We start from the raw sequence: 12,584 nt of genomic DNA, 5'->3' as shown, positions 1-12,584 counted from the left end.
AAAAATAACTCCAAGGGGTTGAGGAGATATGAGCAATTATGTGGTTCTGAACCCTGCTTTGCCAATTCTGAAAATGCACTTATCTTGTCTTCAAACTCTTGTCAAATGCTTCTCCAATGATAAGGCAAATCTGAAATCCTTATTCCAACCAAAAACAAACCCTGACAACGAATTCTCAATAAGCTCCAATGAGATGGCTGAATACCAACTCCAATTATGCAACAATTCAGGTGATATTTCACACCCTCAAAGTCGCCAATCCAAGGGAGTGATTCATTCCCAAAGATCAAATAATTTGCAGATCCAAAGTCCACAAATGTCTTCACAATGAAGAAGTAGAAGAGTTCTCCAATCCAAGCATGTCCAAATGAGAGGCCCAACCCTCTATTTATTCACTTTTCTAAGAAGTTGCTAGAACTTCTAGAAACATCCTTTATAATTTCTCATTATAATGCACTTTTTTTTAATAAAGTAATTTTATAAAATAAAAAGTGCAACTCAAATTAAAATTATAACATGTGGGCCCCAATATCACATAATGATAAAATATAACCTCTTAACACTTCTTCAAGAGCAAGATATGACTATTTGATCCGCAGAATTGACTCTCTTTCCACACCATTTGCCTACGAGAGTCTGGAATAGGCAAATCCATGATCAATGCCATGTCGAACTAAAGAGGGGACATTACAGTCCGCCCCTCCTGAAATTGCTTGGCCTCAAGCAATCTCAACGCCGGGTGCTGCAAAATAGCCTCCCCCTCCGAAGTAGCATCCTCAACAGGTAAATCTTTCCACTTAACCAAGTATTCTCTGATCACCCTTCTACGAAGCTGCTTTTCTCTGCTCTCCAGGATGGATTCTGGTACTAAAATCAATTTTCCCTCATCGTCTAAAGGAGGTAATACTGCAGAAGGCACCACATTCTGACCCAACGCCTTCTTGAGGCGTGACACATGAAACACATTGTGCACTCTGATGTCTGCGGGAAGCTCCAACTCATAAGCCACTTCACCAACTCGCCTGATAATCCTGAATGGTCCATAATAGCGTGGCTTAAGTTTCTCTGCCCCACTCTTCTTAAGAGTAGATTGCCTGTATGGCTGCAACATGAGGTAAACCATATCATCTACCTCAAAACTACGCTCAATTCTCTTCTGGTCTGCATACTGCTTCTGCTGGTTTTGAGCTCTTGCAATATTATCTTTGAGGGTAGCAACTATATCCTTACTCTCCTGTAATAATTCACCTGCACTGGGTACCCGGCTGTCGCTCAACAACAAATCCAAGAAACTAGGTGCTTCATAACCGTAAAGTGCCATGAAGGGTGTCATCTGTATAGTCATATGATATGTAGTATTGTAACAATACTCGCAGAGATATATCCATCTGACCCAAGCTCGCTGCTGAGCTGCCACATAATTCCTTAAATACCCTTCCACCCATTTGTTCACAATTTCTGTCTGACCATCGGTTTGTGGGTGATAGCTAGTGCTGGGTGTAAACTCCGTGCCACATAACCGGAATACCTCCTGCCAAAAGTGACTCATGAAACGGCTATCCCTATCACTCACAATGTTCTGAGGCAAGCCGTGCAATCTGAAAACCTCCCGAAAGAAAACCTCTGCCACCTGAGCTGCTGAATGTGTAGTGGTGATAGGAAAGAAATGAGCATATTTCGTTAATCTATCTACCACCACATAAATACAATCTCGTCCTTGTACCTTGGGCAAACCTGTGATAAAGTCCATGGAGATGCATTCCCACTTCCTGTCGGGAATCGGAAGTGGCTGTAGGAGCCCTGCCGGATAGCTGTGTTCTTGTTTGTTTTGCTGGCAAACAAGACACTCTCGAACATACTGCAAAACATCAGCTTTCAGCCCTTTCCAAGTGAACCGCTCTCGAACTGACTTGTAAGTCTTGAAGTACCCGGGATGGCCTGCTGTCGGTGAGTTGTGAAGTGCTCTCATAATCAGTTGCTTAACCTTCGATCCTGGGACCAGGTAAATCCTATTATTGTAAATGATCAAATCATCCACAAGTGTGTATCTGGTATCAATCACTGTTCCCTCTACTATATCGGAGGCCCATGTATCCCTGGCATACTCTGCTATAATCAAGTGTCGCCAATCCTCTGATATCTGAACCATAAGAGTGAGGTGTGGCCTTCGAGATAGAGCAGCTGCAACAACATTCTGAGTTCCCTTGACATATGAGATGTCAAAATCATATGCCTGCAACTTACTTACCCACTTTTGTTGGCGATCATTCAAGTCCTGCTGTCCCAAGAAATGCCTCAGACTGTTATGATCAGTTTTAATACAAAACTTGCTACCCACAAGATATTGTCTGAATTTGGCCAAAGCATGCATGATGGCCAACATCTCCTTATCATATATACTGAATGAACGCTCAGGGCCTCTGAGCTTCCTGCTCTCATAAGCTATGGGGTGCTTATTCTGCATAAGTACAGCACCTACTCCCTCTCCAGATGCATCACATTGAAGCTCAAATGGCTTCGTGAAATCAGGTAATGCTAGAATTGGGCACGTAGTCATTATCTCCTTAAATCTCATAAAACAATCCTGTGCCTTCTGAGTCCACACAAATTCCCCTTTTTTCAGTAAATCTGTCATGGGAGCTGCATGTCGTGAGTAGCCACCGACAAACCTGCGATAAAAACCACATAAACCAAGGAACCCCCTTAACTGTGTAAGGTTCTCTGGTGGAGGCCAATCAACAATAGCGCGAATCTTTTCAGGATCCATCCGCACTCCCTCTGCACTAATGATGTGTCCTAAATATAACAGCTCGGTCATCCCTAAGTCACATTTGGACTCCTTTGCATACAAGGACTCCTTCTGTAGAATGCTCAACACCGTCTCCAAATGCTCTAGATGCTCCTGCCATGATCGGCTATAGATCAAAATGTCATCAAAAAACACCAGCACGAATTTCCTCAACTGATGGTGGAAAACTCTGTTCATAGTGGACTGGAAAGTGGCAGGTGCATTGGTCAGGCCGAAAGGCATGACTACAAACTCAAAGTGCCCACAATGACATCTGAAAGCAGTTTTCTCAATATCCTGTTCACGGACTCTGATCTGGTGATATCCTGATCTCAAATCAATTTTCGTGAAATAACAGGCCCCATGCAATTCATCTATCAACTCATCAATGCGAGGAATAGAATACCTGTTCTTAATGGTTCTCTTATTTAATGCCCTGTAATCAATACACATCCGAAGCGTTCCATCCTTCTTTTTTACCAAAACAACAGAAGATGCAAAAGGTGACTTACTAGGTCGGATGTGCCCCATAGCTAGCAACTCCTCAATGGTCCTTTCGATCTCATCCTTGAGTCGCTTTGGATGTCGATATGGTGTGATCATGATAGGTTTAGCACCTTCCTCCAGTTCAATAATATGCTCAATACCTCTGTCCGATGGCCTGCCTGGTGGAATCTCACTGAATACCTTTTCGTACTTAATCCTCAACTTCTGAATATCAGGATGATATTCCACCTTATGTTGCTCCTCCTGTGTAGGTATCAAAGTACAAACTGCTGCCCACTCTATATCATTATGCCTAGTTAATCTCTCCAGCCGCCTAAATGAGATAGTCCTAATGTCTCCATTACGGATAGCCTTTAGCACATGAATCCTACCATTCATTTCGAATTGTATCTCCATATCCTCTAATCTCAGGGTAACCACCTTCAATGAATGTAGCCACTGCATCCCAAGTACTATGTCCATGTCACCCATGTTGACCACATGATAATCCGCCTTAAACTCATAGTTGTTCAAGCGCAAAGGTAAGTCTCGTACCATCCTGTCACAACGAAGAGTGTATCCATCAGCTACCTTGACTCTTAGTCCTTCGAACTCCTCAGTAATGAGTCCACGCTTCTCTACAAATCGTGCATCAATGAAATTATGCGTGGCACCTGTGTCCAACAATGTAATAACCTTCTGTCCAGCCAAGACTCCCCGAAGTCTGAAAGATCCCTCTCTTTGGATACTAGACAGTCGTGCTTCCTGTAAATGTAGCTCTGTTTCCTGCCTTTTGCCCTGCACTGTCTATCTCCTGCTCTCCCTCTGCTTCATCAGGATCCTCGTCATGATGTTCTGAACCATCCGAATCTGAGCCTTCGTAATAAGCCCACATTGCCCGGTTGGCCTTCCCTTTTGGCCTCATAGGGCAGTCATGGCCGTACTCGTACGGGCTTTTGCAATAGAAGCATAGCTTCTTCCTACGCAAGTCATTAAGTGTCTCCTTGTCCAGCCTCTTACTTTCTTCCTTAGGTAGTTGTGCCTCTCTATGAAAGGGTTTCCTGTCCTTATCTTTTCCTGAAGGGAAACTCTTTGCCTGAAATTTATTTTTAGAAGCTGAAGAGGAATCCATGTCACGAGCTTTCTTAATGGCTTCCTGCAAAGTGGGAGGGTTGAGAGCTTTAATCCATCCTCTCAACGAATCAACTAACCCATCCATAAATAAAACCAATAGCCTTCGTTCAGATACATCTGTTACTAACACTGCAAGTTTCTGAAACTCTGAAATGTATGTTTCCAATGAGCCCCACTATTTAAGCTGGGCTAATTCCTTGAAATGGAGTTCTGGATCTTTCTTATCAAAACGTTCAATCAGTCTCTCCGTAAACTCCACATATGAGGTAATGTGTGCATGACCCATAGTGATCATACCATGATGCCAACATTCGTGTGCTAACCCATCCAGGTGAATTGCTGCATACTTAATAGCTTCTTCCTCAGACATAGGATTCAATTGAAAGTATGTGTCAAGCTTTTGAACCCAAGCTCTTGCTGTAGACTTCCCCGAGCCATCATAATATGGTAACTGTAATTTTCCTACTTTCTTTCGTAGCTCATAGTTCTGAGTCCTGTCTTGTCCACGGGGCATATGCTTCATCCGCACATCCATATACTCTCTAAAGGTGATTGCAGCTGTAAAATCTGGTCCTCCTGCTTCCCAATCTCTCCTCAGCTGATCCTGTATGTCAGTGATCTGGGGTTCTGGTACCGGCTGCTCTGGAGCTCTAGGAAGGAACGTAGGAATCATAGGCCTCGAACTTACTGTCCGAGCTTGCTGGGGGGCATGACCGAAATTGTTCCCAATTTGTTCGCCTCCATTATGTCTCTCATCCTGATTATTCCCATTCTGATTGTGACCATTCTGATTATTCCCTCCACCTATGTTAGCGTTCAACCCCATTTGTCGAGCCATCATCTGCATCATAAGCTCCATTCTCTGATTCTGTTCTTGTGCTCTTTGTTCGGCTAATCGCTGTCCCTGTGCCAGGGTGTCTAATAACTGTAAAAATCTTTCCTCTTGCGGATCTGGACCGGCATTCCCGCCTCTATCCATATTGTAGTCGTAGTCTTGATCAAAAAATACCTCCCCTGTGTCTGTATGACTGGATTCTATGTCCACCTGGATAGATGAGCTAGACTGTTCGCTCTGCAGGTCAGAAATCCTATCTTGTCTTGCTTTGGTATTGCGGAAATTATAAGGCCTTTGTCGCATGCTCTGATTTTAGTGTTTTGACATTTCGTCAAACACTTTCCCTCCTATCCAGCTGTTCCAAATTCCCTATAAGACCTCCACAGGATGGCAGGACTTATAGCTCTGATACCACTGTAATGACCCTCTCTATAAAGGCCACAGAAACCCTCAAACTGAACTTAGGAATTTTGTCAAACACTTGGCATGTAACAGTAACAATATTCAGAATATGGTAATTTCAGATTTGATACTTTCAGAATATAATCACAGAATTACAATATATATAAAGCCATTGAACTATATTTCAATTACAATGCAATAAATTCTGAAATTATTTTATTACCAATTCTGGACTGATTATTACAATGACTGTATGACAGCAAATTTACCCAAAAATTGACATATATTTCAGAATGCAAGAACCTGGTTTGAAGAACTATGGAAGAACACCACGTTTTGCTGCAGATCGTTGATGAAGACCTCCAACCGCACCCCCAAACTGTCCTTAATTTGCTGCTGCTGCCCAAACTAGCAGGGTCGTACCAGGCCGTACCTGTACGGCTGCTGAAATAAAATAATATTAGGGTTTTGGGACCCCCAAATGCAAGGAAAATGGGCGCCTAGGTTTAGGTAGTAACCCTGTAAAACCATAAAAAATAACTCCAAGAGGTTGAGGAGATATGAGCAATTATGTGGTTTCGAACCCTGCTTTGCCAATTCTGAAAATGCACTTATCCTATCTTCAAACTCTTGTCAAATGCTTCTCCAATGATAAGGCAAATCTGAAATCCTTATTCCAACCAAAAACAAACCCTAACAACGAATTCTCAATAAGCTCCAATGAGATGGCTGAATACCAACTCCAATTATGCAACAATTCAGGTGATATTTCACACCCTCAAAGTCGCCAATCCAAGGGAGTGATTCGTTCCCAAAGATCAAATAATTTGCAGATCCAAAGTCCACAAATGTCTTCACAATGAAGAAGTAGAAGAGTTCTCCAATCCAAGCATGTCCAAATGAGAGGCCCAGCCCTCTATTTATTCACTTTTCTAAGAAGTTGCTAGAACTTCTAGAAACATCCTTTATAATTTCTCATTATAATGCACTTTTTTATAATAAAGTAATTTTACAAAATAAAAAGTGCAACTCAAATTAAAATTATAACATGTGGGCCCCAATATCACATAATGATAAAATATAACCTCTTAACACTTCTTCAAGAGCAAGATATGACTATCTGATCCGCAGAATTGACTCTCTTTCCACACCATTTGCCTACGAGAGTCTGGAATAGGCAAATCCATGATCAATGCCATGTCGAACTAAAGAGGGGACATTACAGAGAGAGTGGATTGTTCCTTACAATCCACAACAAAATGGAGTTGTTGAGAGGAAGAACTATTCTATATCTTATATAGAACGGTTGGGGGTGAGGTTCTCATTCTTGTTCTTTATGTGGACAACTTGTTTCTTACTGGTGACTAGGGCTCATAGAAGACTGCAAGAGGGACCTTGCAGAAGAGTTTGAGATGAAGGACTTGGGACGTATGCACTACTTTCTAGGCATGGAGATGTGGCAGATAGATGGAGAGATTTTCCTTGGTCAAAGGAAATATTGCATTGAAATCTTGAAGAGATTTGGGATAGAGGATTGGAAAGCCATGTCTACACCCATGATCATGAATTGGAGGAAGGTAAATACATATAAGGAGAAAGACGTAGATCCCACTTTATACAAACAATTGATTGGTTCGCTTATGTATTTGGTCAACACTAGGTATGTATTTGGTCAACACTAGGCCAAATATAGCATTTGCAGTAAACTCTCTTAGTCAATTCATGGTTGAACCAAAGAGAATGCATTGGACAGTGACCAAGCATGTATGGCGTTACTTGCGTGGTACAGTTGAGTATGGGATCAAATATGTTTGAGGTGAAGGTATTAGGTTGATGGGCTATACTAACGTAGATTGGGCAAGAAGTACGATAGACAAAATGAGCACTTTAGGGTGTCATTTTAGTTGGGATCAAGAGTTGTATCTTGGTTCAGCAGGAAGCAAAAGTCAATGGCTTTGAATTCAGCACAAGCATAATTCATAGCAGCTAGCTGGCGACATGTGAAGCTATATGGCTTCGGAAGTTGTTAGTAGCCTTGTTTGGTCAGAAAGTTGAGACTATTGTGATACACTGCGACAATCAGAGTTGCATCAAGTTGTCTAAAAATCGAGTATTTCATGATAGGTCTAAACATATAGACTTCATCAGAGATTGTGTACAATGGGAGGTTGTTCAGCGACAGTACATACCTATAGAGGAGCAGGTAGCAAACATTCTGACTAAGGCATTGGGGAAGGCTAAAATCATCTTCTTCAGAGATAAGTTGGGTGTCATGCATAATAGCTTCCTTGCTAAGAGGGAGTGTTAGTCTATTAGTTTAGGCAGCTTGAACAGTTGTTTGTCCATATGTGATTAATTAGCAAATATTTGTTAATTAATTGACTCCTTCTAAAAGCAACTAGTAACCTATTGGTTAAGTTGTTTTAATCGAGAAGCAACTAGAGACTTCTTGGTTAGGTTGTTATCAAGAAGCAACTAAAAATTTCTTGGTTAGGTTGTCTTGATCAAGAAACAACTAGAAACCTCTTGGTTAGGTAGTATAAAAGAGGGGTCAAGGGAGGCATTTGGTGAACAAAATAGAGGAACACAAGGAGCTGTAGAAGCATTTGCAGTGTTAGCAAATGAGTTTGCAGTGATAGCAAACAATCTTGCAAAACTAGTTTTCCCTTGGGGGTTTTTCCAGAGACAATTTGTGAAGTTGCACTTGTGTTATTTTTCGATATTAGCTGTGAATTTATTTTCAGCAGTTTAATAATCATTTACGATAGGAGATTAATAATCGGTGGCTGCAATAGGAATTTTCACAATTACAACTTTTTTATGTATAGTTGAATGTTCTACAATTTTTGCTATTGGACAAGAACTGTGAAAGACTATTTTAAATTTCTATGAGAAATGTTATTCAAAGGGTATGATTTCAATTACTTTGTAAAATAATTATACGCGCATCTTACAGAAAACATATTTCTTCATTAATAATCCAATATAGTCATTTACAGGCTCAGGAAGAATGTCGCAGCACGATCAGGTCATCTTTAACTCAAACGAAAATACAAGAAAAACTGAAGAGAATATTGCCATCACCTTGCACAAAACAGTATACAGTAGTTGTACTAATGCCAAAGCTACCTGTGTTCCAGAGATTGAAAGCTTTCCTCTTTACTGCAATGAACCGATCAAGCAAGGCAGAAAAGGTAAGGTTACGGTGTAAAATTTCCTTTTAACTTTCTTCATTTTTACATTTAGCTAGCTTTGATGAGAACAATTTGAAATGCCCTAGAATTTTGCTTGCTTTCAGAAAGCATTAAAAACCATTTGGGGTTTGATGTTTTGTAATTTTTTCTTGACTTTTAGATAAGAACTAAAAGGTATTTTTAAATTAAACTGGACTATCGAAGCACGGGAAGAACTAATCTGTAACTTTAAAATGGACAATTTTTGACTGAGATATCCCTACGTTTTGTCAAATGAATGATAATGAAAACTTCCAGAGAATCCTGTGTACTATTAAACTATATGAAGTAACAATGATTCCTCTGTGATTTGTACTATTCGCTGTGAATTATCGTTGATGTGTTCTGCTTCTAATACACGTGACAAGGTTATTCCGTCTCAATTATAAATGAGCTTGGTCATAATCCATCGTGGTTTGTGAGGATAATCAATACTGAGACCAAAAAAAATGGGATGCAGTTGCACAAAAAGATTGCTTTGCATAGTCTTCGTGAGTTGGTTCCTCCAACCACCCCCTAAATCCTGTTTTTGGGGATTATAATTCCTCGGCTCTTTTAAGATACTAAACTCTCCGATGCTCTGGTGATGTATGTGCTTGCTCCTGTAGACTTTGTTGCCTTCACAGCAAATGTACAGTAACATGATTTTGGATGTCAGATTTTCAACTGTCAAATTTCTATAGCAGTGCTGTTTTCCCTTCTGAAATGCCAAAACGGCAAATTTTGGGTACCAAGATATTCAATTCTGGCTTTCTTCCCGAATTTCTGAGTTTCTTATTTGGGCTCTAAAAGAACACCACCAAATATTATTTTTTCAGATGTGCTAATCTTCTTTGGCGTAGTTAACATCTCATAATTCACTGAACTTGTATCCCCCAGATTTTCATGTTTCTACTTATCTGGGATTTGAAGTCTACTCACATTGATTGCAGGTTATGATGAGCATTGCAACTGTTATTGTACTAGTTCCAGCGGCTGTTTGGTTGCAGTATTCAAGGAAGACCAGAAGTATAGCATGAAGATGCATTTTGAGATGCTACTCCTCAAACATATACGTTCTCTTGCTGAGCTCCTTTATCAGCATCTCCCATGAATTCAAGTTTATGGCGGGAACATGACTAGTCCAGAAACAATATTTATGTAACTGCTTCTAGGTAGGTGGTTTTCGCAACAGCCCATAATAATAATGGCTGGAATGTTCCCGCTGAAATTTAAAATAATAAGAAAAGAATAAAAAGAAATTAAAAAATTAAACATATTTTTTCTATTCAAGTATATGGAGGCCCGTCCTAATTGTTGTATATTTATTTCTTTTGGCTCATTTAGAAAACAATCACATTCTTTTTTTAAAAAAATCAATATACTTGCAATGGGTTAGAAAATTTTAATTTTTGATGATCTAAAGAATCTAATATATATATTTATATATAAAATATTAATAAAAATAAATTAAAAAATATTTAATTGTAAGGGATTTTTTTGTGTCAAATTTATGTAAACTTAGAATTGGAATATTTCTTTATTTAAGTGAAAAAAGATTGAATTAATGCTTTGTGATTCTTTGTCTCAAATCACAATATGGTGAAGAATGAGTATTGATTTCACACTTGATTTTGTCATCAACTATGATTTGTATAGTAGAGATATAATTGTTGATTGATAAACGAATTCAAGTTTACATCTCATGTTTTGCTCCTAGGATTTTCTTAGTTTGGTTTCACACTTGATTTTGTCATCAACTATGATATGTATAGTAGAGATATAATTATTGATTGATAAATGAATTCAACTCCTAGGATTTTCTTAGTTGATGTGAGTGTTGGCATGGTTAGGAGACCCAATATAGTCATTTCAATCTTGATGTCCTTTAATCATAAGATGTGAATACTGATAATTGCCAACCATTTGTCGATACAAGTTATTAATTACATTAGGAAGCCAACCTACATGTCAAACTTTAAAATTTACATCATGATGTAATAAGTAAGAATCATACATAAGGATGATGACCTTTATGTGGAGGCATGATCTATTTTTTCTATATCAATCTCTATTTCCAACATGCTCATTAGAAGAGGATTCATCTATATTATTCTTGTCAACTTGTCCAAACCTTCTAGAAAATTCCTTATTTCTTCAAACAAAACTTGATTTCCAATCCTATCTTTTGTCAAACTTTATTTTGGTTTATTGCTTTTAATGTAACCATTCCAAAATAAATCATGAAGTAAATGAGCTTTCTTGACATTGTGATATACAAGGCATGATCTTTTGATCTATGATACAAAGTGTCTAATAGCCTTTCTTTGTCTTTTGATCTATGATACAAAGTGTCTAATAGTCTTTCTTTAAAGGAAAGGTAAAGCATATTATTAGATACAATGATGACTCGTGTCTTAATCTTAGAGCATGAGATTGTTAAGGTTTAGGTAGATATGAGCAATCAACAATATTAAGATAATGTGGAAATGAGAAGATAAAAAATCAAAAGTATAAAGATTTAAGATCACCCAATATGGGCTATATCCACCACATTAATAACCATATACTGATTTCACATTGCACCACCAACTTATTTGTAGGCATTTTAGGTGGCTTACCAATGTTGATTACCAAATTAACCTAAAAAAGCTTCACAAGTTAACCTAGGATAACCAAAAATAGGACTACATCTCTAAAACCCCAATTGGGGCTTGGCCCAACCCTGGACACTGGCAATGATACAAGGTGAATATATAACACTTGCTTGGTCAGTCACAATAAACCAACAATCTCCCACTTGGAGTGAGTAATCTCCTACTTGGAGGTTGGTCTTATAGAAACATTGCTACCCATGAAGCTCTGATTGGATTGATGCACCTAGGCTTGATTGTGCAGGTAGACCCTAAGATTAATTTGTCTCCCCATATCGGATAAGAGGTGGAAAGATACTTGTGAAATAGTGAAATTTTGTTGTTTTCAGTATTTCAAAAGGGATGAAGTGTAGAGCATGCAAACTAGTGATTCTTCACTAGATCATGGACATTGTTGTTCAACAATTGTGAGTGCGAAATTGACTTTTCAACATTATCAAAGATCTAAAATAAATAAAGCACATCAATTTGGATCTCTTAAAGTATGAAACATTAAATAGGAGGAATGTTTGAGTTGATAGCTTAAGGGAAGTTATGAAGTGGTCACTTGTGCAAAAGGTTTGAGGTCATGATTGTGAATTTAATGAGAAATAAGGGTGACTAACTATTAAAGAAGCTAAATTGTTTCATGTGAAGTGCCATATGGAGTTTGAAATAAATTTGGAGAGAAAGAAAGGGGTTGTGAAGTGATTTATGCAACCCAAAAAATAGTAAGTTTAACTCTCTAACCTAATTCAAGTTTCATTTTCCCAAAATCAAAATGTTGGTTAAAAGAGAAGTTAGCACTAAAAAGACTAAGAAAAAAATTGTGGAGAAAGTTCTTTAGAAAATGCTTTTAGATATATTTTCCTAGGTCTTCCTCTATTAAGAAGATGTAGAGATGAAGTCTTTCAATTTATGGTAGGTCTCTATTTTGGTATTTCTATGCTAACAAGGATGAAAAAGAGCCTAGGAATAATCCATGGAGATTAGACTTAGCCAAGATCATTGTGCCAAATGTATTTGTGGACATTGAGCTCATGAAAATCCTAGCATAACAGTATGAATCAGCAACCAAAACAATAAGAAAGAAG

At 38.7% G+C, this 12,584-nt stretch overlaps 1 protein-coding gene across 4 annotated transcripts in view; it reads left to right on the top strand.

Moving 5' to 3' along the window:
- Positions 1–9,905, top strand: part of LOC149564183 (zinc protease PQQL-like) — a 244,349-nt gene extending 234,444 nt beyond the window's left edge. For 2 of the 4 annotated variants that reach the window (XM_089827248.1, XM_089827245.1), the window contains 2 exons: positions 8,645–8,839; positions 9,811–9,905. The gene's annotated coding sequence lies outside the window, so the exon portion shown is untranslated. Of the gene's footprint in view, positions 1–8,634; positions 8,842–9,810 lie in introns of those variants that run through there. The other 2 variants (XM_089827246.1, XM_089827247.1) reach the window with 2 other exon arrangements.
- Positions 9,906–12,584: the final 2,679 nt, after the last annotated feature.

Source organism: Cupressus sempervirens, chromosome 4 (genome assembly GCF_028749045.1).
Source record: "Cupressus sempervirens isolate cs-2001-9-10 chromosome 4, ASM2874904v1, whole genome shotgun sequence".
Classification (NCBI taxonomy): Eukaryota; Viridiplantae; Streptophyta; class Pinopsida; order Cupressales; family Cupressaceae; genus Cupressus; species Cupressus sempervirens.
This window is presented reverse-complemented; position numbering and strand designations above follow the sequence as displayed.